Source organism: Acomys minous, assembly GCF_964271855.1.
Source record: "Acomys minous genome assembly, chromosome: 3".
NCBI classification, from domain to species: domain Eukaryota; kingdom Metazoa; phylum Chordata; class Mammalia; order Rodentia; family Muridae; genus Acomys; species Acomys minous.
Genome location: NC_140485.1, coordinates 16,875,218 through 16,886,521, shown reverse-complemented (window position 1 = coordinate 16,886,521; position 11,304 = coordinate 16,875,218). Strand labels below are relative to the sequence as shown.

Genomic DNA, 11,304 nt, shown 5'->3' with positions numbered 1-11,304 from the left:
CCCAGCAACCACATGGTGGTTCACAACCATCTATAAAGTGATCTAATGTGCAATGTATACATAATAAATAAATGCTTTGGGCCGGGCATGGTGGCGCACGCCTTTAATCCCAGCACTCGAGAGGCAGAGGCAGGCGGATCGCTGTGAGTTCGAGGCCAGCCTGGACTACAAAGCGAGTCTAGGACAGCCAAGACTACACAGAGAAACCTTGTCTCGAAAAACCAAAATAAATAAATAAATAAATAAATAAATAAATGCTTTAAAACACACACACACACACATACACACACACACACACACACACACACACACGGGGCTGGAGAGATGGCTCAGTGGTTAAGAGCATTGACTCCTCGCACTGACACCTCGCTCTGACTCCTCGCTCTTCCAGAGGTCATGAGTTCAATTCCCAACAACCACATGGTGGCTCACAACCATCTATAATGTGATCTGATACCCGTGTACATGCAGGTAAACACACACACACACACACACACACACACACACACACACACACACACAACCAGCAACTGTTAGTGCTTGCACTATAGGAGTAGACAAGCAGAAGAGCGACTAAGCTCTTAATCACCTGGGAATGCCAGCCGCGCCCCGCCCCCCTCTCCCCCCATTAGCCCCCCTCCTGCTCCAGGTGCACCAACGGCTGGCAGACAGCCGCTGGGGGTTCCACTCATGCAGATGTAAGCGAAAAGCAGGGTTTAATTATGGAGTGGGTGAAGACTCAAGAGATATTTGCATAAAAAGAATTTTGTTCGTTCCCTGTGAATAGCCACACATGTTCCGCTCCCACCTCACTCCTGCCCCGTGCCTCTCTGTTGTGTTTTGTTTCTGTTTGTGCCGTTGCTTTGGAGCGAACGCGGCAGAAGAACACCGCCTTTTCAGAAGGTGCCTGGGCGGTCCTGTTGACTGTTTTTGTCTTCCAGGAGCTGTTGAGGCCCCATTTCTAGGTGGAAAGCAGGGGAATGACTGTGAGGAGGTGCCAAAACACAGATGACCGACCTTCTAGACGCCTCAGAGATAACGGTGAGACTTGACAGTGGGAATACATTTTTCCTCGTCGTGAGTGAATGTCTTACCTCAGGAATTGTGCACCACTGAGCTGTACACCGTCTAATGAAAGGCAGGGACAGTCCACGGCACAAAACACACGGAACAGATACAGCAAGGGATGTGGTTCTACGGACCTGGAGAAAGATGGGATTTGAGTATGGATTTATAAGTACAGTGATAGGGGGCTGGAGAGATGGCTCAGAGGTTAAGAGCACTGTTTGCCCTTCCAAAGGTCCTGAGTTCAATTCCCAGCAACCACATGGTGGCTCATGACCATCTGTAATGAGATCTGGCGGGCAGGCACACATGCGGGCAGAATATTGTATAAATAATAAGTGCATTGTAATAATACTTAATAAATAAATATTATAAAAATAAGTACAGTGACAGATACATAGCAGAATGAATGTAGACAACAATATTTGCATTTAGAGAAATATGTAGACATATAGATGTCTTGGGTAACTTATCTATGCTTGATAAATATAAGTATTTAGATAGGGAGAAAGTTATGAGAGGCCTAGTAATTTCAAAATATTTTAAAAGTTTATTCGTTCAATTTAATAATAATAATAATAACAATATACTACTACTAATAATTATTATTTATTTTGGTTTCTTGAGACAGGGTTTCTCTGTGTAGCCTTTGCTATCCTGGACTCACTTTGTAGACCAGGCTGACCTTGAATTCACAGAGACCCACCTGCCTCTGTCTCCTGAGTGCTGGGATCACAGGTGTGAGCCACCATGCCCGGCTTCTTTCAAAATAATTTATGACTATAGAAACTTCCAAACAGCCTAAAAACACTCTTCTTTCCTTCCTTCCTTCCTTCCTTCATTCCTTTCTTTTTTAAAAAATTTGTTTGTTTTTTTGGGACAGGGCTTCTCTGTGTATCCCTAGCTGTTCTGGAACCCACTCTATAGACCAGGCTGGTCTCAAACTCAGAGATTTGCCTGCCTCTGCCTCTGCTTCTGCCTCCCAAGTGATGGGACTAAAGGCATGTGCCACCACTGTCCGGCTTAGAAATACTTTTTAAATTTTTCATGGAAATACTTAAAAATGTTTTTTGTATGAAGGCCAGGCCTGGTGGCGCATGCCTGTAATCCCAGCACTCGGGAGGCAGAGGCAGGTGGATCATTGTAAGTTTCAGGCCAGCCTGGTCTACAAAGTGAGTTCAGGACAGCCAAGGCTACATAGAGATACTCTGTCTCGAAAAACAAACAAAGAAAAAAGGTAAGAAGAATAGCATGTAAACTATAAGTGTGATTCTAAAAACGTTCAAGAATAAGTCCCATAGTTACTCTGCAGTTAAGTGCACTTGTTACTCTTGCAAAGGACCTGGGTGCAATTCCCAGCACCCACAAGGTAGCTCCCAAACACTCTTAGCGCCAGTTCTAGGGGATCGATCCAACACCTCCTTGTGACCTTTGGGGGCACCAGGCATGCCTATGCTCCACATATATACACTTAGGCAAAACATTTACACACGTAGACAAAAGTCTCACTGACAAAGACTGGAGCATAATACAAAAACACTGTTAGGGGAGTGGAGTATGTGATCGCTTAGCACTGTAAATGGTTTTATAGCATTTGACAATAAACACAATGAAAAAGCAAAAATTGAACAGTTGGCTGTCGTGGTGAGACCCTGTAGTCCTAGTTACTGGGGTGGGGAGGGTTCTCTAAGGCAGGAAGGGTACTTGACCCAGGAGGTCAGAGCCAGCTAGGGCAGTATTAACCACAGTAAAGAAAACAAAACTCGGCGCTGGAGAGGCGGCTCAGAGGTTAAGAGCACCGTTTGCTCTTCCAAAGGTCCTGAGTTCAATTCCTAGCAACCACATGGTGGCTCACAATCGTCTACAATGAGATCTGGTGCCCTCTTCTGGTGTGCAGTGTACATGCAGGCAGAACATTGTATAAATAATAAATAAATAAATCTTTAAAAAAAATAATTAAATTGAAAGAAAGAAAGAAAACAAAACTCTTGTAGGGAAAAAGAGAGAAAATAGGTGTGCAGGTTCAGTTTCCTTCTCTGCAGCATTATAAAACATTAACCATAACCAGTTTAGGGAGGAGGAGTTTACTTCATCTCACTACTCCCAGTCACACACACGTTACCAGTTATCACTGAGGGAAGTCAGGGCTGGAAGCTGGAGGCAGGAAATCAAGCAGAAACCGTTTGGGAGCACTGCTTACTGGCTTCCTCCTTGTGGCTTACTTGGCTTCTTTCTTTCTTTCTTTCTCTCTCTCTCTCTCTCTCTCTCTTGTTTTTCTTTGTTGTTGTTGTTGTTGTTGTTTTTCGAGACAGGATCTCTCTGCATTAGCCTTGGCTGTCCTAGACTCTCTTTGTAGACTAGGCTGGCCTCGAACTCACAACAATTCACCTGCCCCTGCCTCCCGAGTGCTGGGATTAAAGGCGTGCGCCACCACGCCATGCTCTCTCTCTTGTTTTTTCTTTTCTTTTCTTTCTTTCTTTTTTTTAAAGATTTATTTATTTGTGTATATAAGCACTGGATTTGCATGTATGGCAGACGAGAATATTAGACAGAAGAGGGCACCAGTTTTCAATATAGATGGTTGTGAGCCACCGTGTGGTTGCTGGGAATTGAACTCAGGGCCTCCAGGATGAGCAGCCAGTGCTCTTAACCACTGAGCCATCTCTCCAGTCCCTCTTTCTTGTTTTTCAAAACAAAGTTTCTGGCTTGTTCCATGGCTCACTTTTCTTTCTTACCCCCACCCCCTCAACACACATACATACAGGGTTTCTCTGTGTAGCCTTGGCTGTCCTAGATTCACTTTGTAGACCAGGCTGGCCCAGAACCCACAGTGATGGACTGCCTGCCTCTGCCTCCTGAGTGCTGGGTTACAGTCATGAGCCATGACACCTGGCTTTGCTTGCTTTCTCATACCGGCCCGGACTACCTACTCAGGGCTGGCACTGCCTCACCCTGGCCTATACCCTCTACACCAATCTTTTGTCAAGAAAATGCCCCCACAGATGTGGCTACAGGCACATCTTCCCAAATGACTCTAGCTTTGTATCAACTTGACAGAAAACTAACCACAGCACAAGTACCATTTTAATTCTGGAGCTGGACCTGGTGAACGCCTGCAATCCCAGCTCTCAGGAAGCTGAGGCAGGAAAGATCGACCTAATCAAAGACAGCACAGGCTACATAATAAAACCCTGACTCAGAAAATAACAATTAAAATCTGGATCACTCAAAGAGGAACAGTGGTTGCTCTGGAAGCAATGATTGTTCGAAACTCTTGGGGGAACTCCACGTCACAGCAGCATGGTGGGCATCACAGCAGCATGGCTCCGATACAGATGTGTTCTGAGTCTTCTGTAAGAATTCAGGCCAGGAGACTGGAGAGATGGCTGAGGCTAAGAGCGCCCCCTCCTCTTCCAGAGGTCCTGAGTTCAATTCCCAGCAACCACAAGGTGGTTCACAACCTTCTAGAATGTGACCTGATGCCTTCCTTCCTCTGGTCTGAAGGTGTACGTGCAGATAGAGCATGCGTATACATAAAATAAATAAATAAATATTTAAAGAAAGAAAGAAATCAGGCCAGAAAATCAAACAAGAAATCACTAATTGGTCAGAAAGTAAAACAAGAAAGTGCTGACTCACTTTGCCCTTGTTTCCTCTCGTGTCTGGGCTGAAGGAAAACCACAAGACCTAGGTCCTCTACTGTCTGTGTTAGGATCTTCTTCATGGCAGGACACTCCCTACACCCAACCCCCTCGCGTTTTGTTTTTGTTTTTTGTTTTTCAAGACAGTGTGGGTCTTCTCTTCCCTGGGGGGCTGTTTGTCACCAGGCCATGAAAGCAGGAGGTGCAGAGCTCAGAGGGCCATGAGCAGAACAAAGAACGACCAAATTAATGTTAAATTAATTTGACTAGTGATTAGGAGAGAATTCCCAACAGTTTCTGAAATGGCCCTAAACATATTTTTTGTCATTTTATGTTACTAACTTATGCAAATGGAACTTCAGCATTATAAAATTAATCCCAGCACTTGGGAGGCAGAGGCAGGTGGAGCTCTGTGAGTTCGAGGTCAGCCTGATCTACAAAAAGGAAGTCCAGAACAGCCAGGGCTGTAACACAGAGAAACCCTGTCTTGAAAAACAAAATAAATAAATAAATACAATAAATAAATAAATAAGTAAATAAATAAAAATGATCAACTCTGAAAAACACTGAGGCCCAGCTCCATCTGAAGTGTTGAACATTCAGCCAACACTTCTTTATATAGACAGTATATAAATATGCAAGTATGTAAGTATATTAGTATGCAAATTTGCTTTTGTGTTTAATAAATGGGAAAATTATGTGCACGAAAGAAATGTTTAAAAATAAATTTATGACATATTATCAGTAGGTGGTATCTAGTGTGTGTGTGTGTGTGTGTGTGAGACTGCACACAAATGGATGTGTGAAGACAAACTGTGGGAGTGAGTCCTGTCCCTCCACCTTGTGTGCCTCAGGGGTCAAACTCAGCTTGTTACATGGCAGGCACATCTACCTGCTTTACCACGGGCTCTTTGTCCTCCCGAGAAATGATCTTTCTACATATGTAAGCTCTCTCATATCCCAGGTCAAAAAACCTTCAAGGAGGGCCTGTTGGACAGTCAGGCCTCTTGTCTTAGTCCAGCGCTGAGTAAAACCAACCAACTTCCACGCTGTCATTGTGTAGTTTCTGAGGAGTTTTCTCTGCCCATGGAGATGGTTGCAGTGAAGCACACACACACACACTCCATGGTGGCCAAGCAGGATAGGCACTGGGTTGTGTCTACTTGGGGCTCTTAGGGCCATGAAGATCAGCTTGAAGCATCCTGAGAATTTGGCTCCAACCTCCAATGTTTGATGATCTGAGAAAGAAGTCAAGCAGCCTGGCAACTGAAGTTCACTCCTCGGAAACAGGTTCCTTCCTCTAGCCATGGTGGCAGCAGACTCAGACAGACCACCAGAGACCTGAGGAGCCCTCTGCTTGAGTTTCCTTCTCTTCTTCCCTTCCTCTGTGTGTGTGTGTGTGTGTGTGTGTGTGTGTGTGTGTGTGTGTGTGTGTTGTGTTTTGTTTTTGTTTTTTCAATTTCAAGACAGGGTTCCTCTGTGCAGGGCTGTCCTGGAACTCGCTGGCTTCTGCCTCCTGAATGCTGAGATTAAAGACATGTGCTACCAGGCCGGGCGTGGTGGTGCATGCCTTTAATCCCAGCACTTGGGAGGCAGAGGTTGGTGGATTGCTGTGAGTTCCAGGCCAGTCTGGTCTACAAAGTGAGTCCAGGACAGCCAAGGCTACACAGAGAGACCCTGTCTCGAAAAACCAAAAAAAAAAAAAAAAAAAAAAAAAAAAAAAAAGACATGTGCTACTGCCACCCAGCCCTCTCTGGTTGGGTTTCTAGGAGGAAACAGGTCAGGCAGTTTGGAAAGTCCAGGAAGAAGACTGGCAAAAGAAGGCTGACACAGAATAATGAGCCGTGGTGCTCCTGGGCTCTCTGAGAAAGGAGATGATGCTGACACAGAAGGAGTGAGATGGAGCTCTGGCCATGTCACTCAAAGCCCTGGTAGAGGAGCATTCGGCACAACGAGTCCCAGATTCCCTCTAAATTTTAGTCAACTTGAGGAGTGTGTTTCAATTTTGCACTCTCATGAGCGCTGAATGACTCACCAGCTCTTTTTGGAAGCCGCTGTATTTTGAGATCATTTTCAGGAGTTCTTTAAATATCCTGAATGTTCCACTTACAAGGGTGACTCAAAAAGAATCCTTTCCCCGGGGAAGACAAGGGGGGAATTGGTGTTGACTGAGGAGAGAGCCTGTTTGGCAAGATGAAAAGGTTCTAGAGGCACAGTGCACAACACTGCATGTTAACACTAGACCGATCTGCAACTTAAAAGGCTGGTGGTGTTGGAGCAGCACCATGCCTCAGGCCTGAGCTACGCTACAGTCTCCTCACCCCATAAGGGAGGAGGAGAGCACAGACTCCTGTGAGCTGCCTTTTGCCACATGCACAGGCCACAGTGTACACCTGCGCTCACATATGCCCGTGCATACATCTGAATTCAGACAGCTGTGAAGTTAGAACTGAGCACATTTTATGGCACAGGAGTACCCTAGTAAAACTGATTTTTGTGTTTTATGTGGTTTTTTGTTTTGTTTTGTTTCGAAACAGGGCTTCACTGTATAGTCCTGGTTGTCCTAGAACTCACTCTGTAGACCAAACTGGCCTTAAACTCAGAGGTCCACCTGACTCTACTTCCTGGGTGCTGGGATTAAAGGTGCATACCATCACTGCCTCTGCTAGTTTTTGTTTTTGTTTTGGTTTTGTTTTGTTCGTTTGCTTCTCTGTGTAGCCTTGGATAGCCTGAAACTCTCTTTCCAGACCAGGTTGGCCTTGAACTCACAGAGATCCACCTGCCTCTGCCTCCCAAATGCTGGGATTAAAGGTGTGTGCCACCATCGCCTGGCACTGGTTTTGTTTTTTTGAGATGAGGTTTCTCTGTGTAACAGCCCTGGCTCACTTTGTAGACCAGACTAGCCTTGAACTCACAGTGATCCACCTGCCTCTGCTTCCCCAGTGTGAGAATTGAAGGTGCATGCCACCTCGCTCAGCTAGTAAAAACTGATTTTAAAAAAGAATACTTTCAGCCGGGCAGTGGTGGCACACGCCTCTAGTCTCAGCGCTTGGGAGGCAGAGGCAGGCAGATCTGTGTGAGTTCAAGGCCAGCCTGGTCTACAGAGTGAGTCCAGGACAGCCAAGACTACACAGAGAAAACCCACAGCACACGGGCTTTATGGTATTCTGTGTCATCATGCTTCAGAACCTCATCATGATGCCAGGCACACCCCAAATACCCCCTCCCTCATGGACAGGGAGTGTTCTGAGGTGGACCCCGTGGCCTTGTTTTACGCTCCAGAGGTGGTAAGATGCAAAGTCTGGACAGACATGATCTGGCTGAGTGTTCAGCCGCATGTTAGATATGCTCCGATTCATTTACTCCTCTCAGCAAACATTTACCAGAGGCCAGCTCGGAAATCAGAAGTGTCGCAAACTAAGGAAAGTGTGTGCTTCTATGCATTGCCCTCTAGCAAGGGGGACACCCAGCAGATAGCTATGTTTATTGTATGGTATGTACTGTGACAGCTGGCGGTAAGGGTTAGAAGAAAAATAGACCAGATTCCGAGATCAGGAGCATAGCGGGTGACATCCAACTGATGACATCACAAATGAACACACTCGACGGCACAGCTGCCCTAGGGAAATGTGATCTCAAGGAGAGTAGTAGGGAAATTTACTCAAGGGAGAAGGGAGGACACCAGTGCCTCAGTTATAGCCAGCATTGCAGGAATGTGGTTTCTGTGGCCATGTAGGGACCTACACACAGAAGGTCTCTATCATGAATTTTTGTTTCTTTATAGATTTTTATTTAATCTGATGTCAGTTCTAGGCATCTGGAATTCTTTGGGTAGCACATACTTAACTGACAGCCCCCACTTTAGCCCTGGGCTTCTTGTCCAGGCTGCTTTTCTATTGTTTCTCCTGTAGCTGCCTATACAGAATCACCAATTTTTGTTTGTTTATCTGTGGTGGGTTTTGTTTGTTTGTTTGTTTGTTTGTTTGTTTTTCGAGACAGGGCTTCTCTGTGTAGCCTTGGCTGTCCTGGACTCACTCTGTAGACCAGGCTGGCTTCAAACTCACAGAGATCTACCTACCTCTGCCTCCTGAGTGCTGGGGTTAAAGGTGTGCACCACTGTGCTTGGCTTTGATTTTTAAAACACTTTTGGTTTGTTTTTTGTTTTTGGGTTTTTTTTTTTTTAGTGTTGTAATGGGCTTACTTACAAATTGTGATTGGGTTTTCACTTTTTCTTTCCTAGGCACACTTCTCATTTCTGTAGCAAGAACGAAACTTGACATGTTAGATGATACAGTTTGCATTTCCACTATTCTGTGGGACCTCATGACCCATTTTTTCTAGCCTGGCAGAACTGAAGTTGTGTTCCCTGCCTGCTGGCTTAGGGAAGAGGTGACACAGCAGAATGTAGGAAAAGGAAGTCAAGTCATCAGGTCTCTATCACATTTGGAACAGCACATGAAGTAGTGACCATATGCCAAGTTCCTCGGTGTTGACCCAAGTCTCTGAGCTGGGTTGTCAGATATGGAGAGCAAGTCTTTATGAGCTTTTCCAGATGGTGCCACAACTAATCAATGGGTACAATTTCCAGACTAACTGACATCACTGAAGAATGGGCCAATGGAAGTGAAACAGTATTGGCTCTTCACCACAGATGGCTTAAGACTAATCCAGGGCGCTGGAGAGATGGCTCAGAGGTTAAGAGCACTGACTGCTTTTCCAGAGGTCCTGAGTTCAATTCCCAGCAACCACATGATGGCTCACAACCATCCATAATGGACGGAACGTGTACATGCAGGCAAAGCACTGTATACATAATAATAAATAAATCTTAAAAAAAAAAAAGCTGGGCATGGTGGTGCTCAATTTTAATCCCAGTACCTGGGAGGCAGAGGCAGACGGATCTCTGTTCAGGCCAGCTTGGTCTACAAAGTGAGTCCAGGTCAAGGCTACACAGAGAAACCCCATCTCAAAAAACAAAAAGCAAAAAACAAAAACAAAAACAAGACAGCCAGGGTGGCTCATACCTCTAATCCCAGCACTCTGGAAGGCAGGCAGATCACAACGAGTTCGAGGCCATCTTGATCTACAAAGTGAGTCAAGACAGCCAAGGCTACATAGAGAAACCCTGTCTCGAAAAGCCAAACCAACCAACCACACAAGGCTACTGAAATGCTTCTAGATTCTGAGAGAGAGAAAAAAAAAAAGAGTTAGAAGTAAATATCCAACACAGAAGATGTTTCTGAGCTCTGTGCTTGTGCCCCGGGAGCCCCAACATTGACATAAACATACAGTGAGGTATGAGGGGTGGGGCATAGCTGTCAGGAGGAAAGCAAGAGACCCCAGACAGACCAGGAAGCCGCAATCTTGAGAGATCCATAGCCTTTTCTCAGAGAGGCTATGGCTCCGAGAGGCAGCAAATCTATCACTTCTCTAAGAATTTAAAAACTATGGGTGCAGTTGGGCAGCAGAAATAGCTCTGAGAGCGCAGAATGATTTGACGGCAGTCTAGAAGGACGTCCAGGAGCTGTGAAATTATCGGATACTCCCACTTTGTAGATAGAAATGCTCCTGTATGTCCAACTGAGGGGCAAAAAGCAGCTGAGGGGCAGATTCTCAGCGGAGAATAGGGAGCCGCACAGAAGTTAAACTGTGTACACTCTACACAAGTTACATGTTAGCAAATAGTAGCTAGCCTCTGACATGTGTGGATCCTAGCACGTGGAAGGTAGGGCAAAGTTCAAGGGTAGCCTGGGCTACAGAGCCTGCCTCAAAAATCAAAGGAATAAAACCACAAAAAACTCAGGGTTAAGGAAGTGGCCTCAACAAACGAAGGGGAAAGCAAGGACCAACAAAGTGTCTTCTGAGTCCACACACACAGTATGGTATCTGTAGTCAGGCTGATACGTATGCCCGCACTCACACACAAAAATAAATCACTTTTAAAAAATTAGAATCCACAGACCGAATCAACCAAACACTAGTGTGGACACTCAGGGGTTAGAGCTTCTCCTCCCTGCAGCTGATGACACTATGTGACATCCTTGCTCCTAAATGAGAAGGCGAAGCTACCAGGAAGGGGAATGCTCCCATAATGAGCGAGAGTAAATTTCCATCACCTGGAAGAATGGTGACTCATGGTGGAAAGTAGAAACTCAGTGGAATTTTTAAGATGAGAGAGAGAGAGAGAGAGAGAGAGAGAGAGAGAGAGAGAGAGAGAGAGAGAGACACAGAGACAGAGAGAGACAGAGAGAGACCTTATTTCTTTAGAACTTGAGTCTATGCCTGCTTCCGTCTTACTAGGCAGAATGGCAGGCGTCTGTAGGCTCGCCTAGTCTATGACTGAAATAGGACAAGCCTGACTCTTGACTACTGTGATGTCTGCTGGTTCATCCTTTTTGAAGCTAGACACCACCGTCTGTCTGAAGCTGGGTGGGGTTGATTTTTTAAATTGTAAGTCAGGATAGGTATTAAAACGTTTTATCTGCTGCAGTTTCTGGTATCTATCAAAATGGTCATCTGATTTCTCCTTCACCTATTAAGGCAGGGAAATATCCTTGCCTTGGCCTACTTGTTTTAATCAAGTAGGCTTTAATCAACT

At 45.4% G+C, this 11,304-nt stretch overlaps 1 long non-coding RNA gene across 1 annotated transcript in view; it reads left to right on the top strand.

The window, feature by feature from the left end:
- Nucleotides 1–898: 898 nt before the first annotated feature.
- Nucleotides 899–11,304, top strand: part of LOC311594830 — a 25,572-nt gene continuing 15,166 nt past the window's right edge. Inside the window, exon 1 of the long non-coding RNA XR_014778228.1 lies at nucleotides 899–1,041. This is a non-coding gene — a long non-coding RNA (uncharacterized lncRNA). The remainder of the gene's footprint in view (nucleotides 1,042–11,304) is intronic.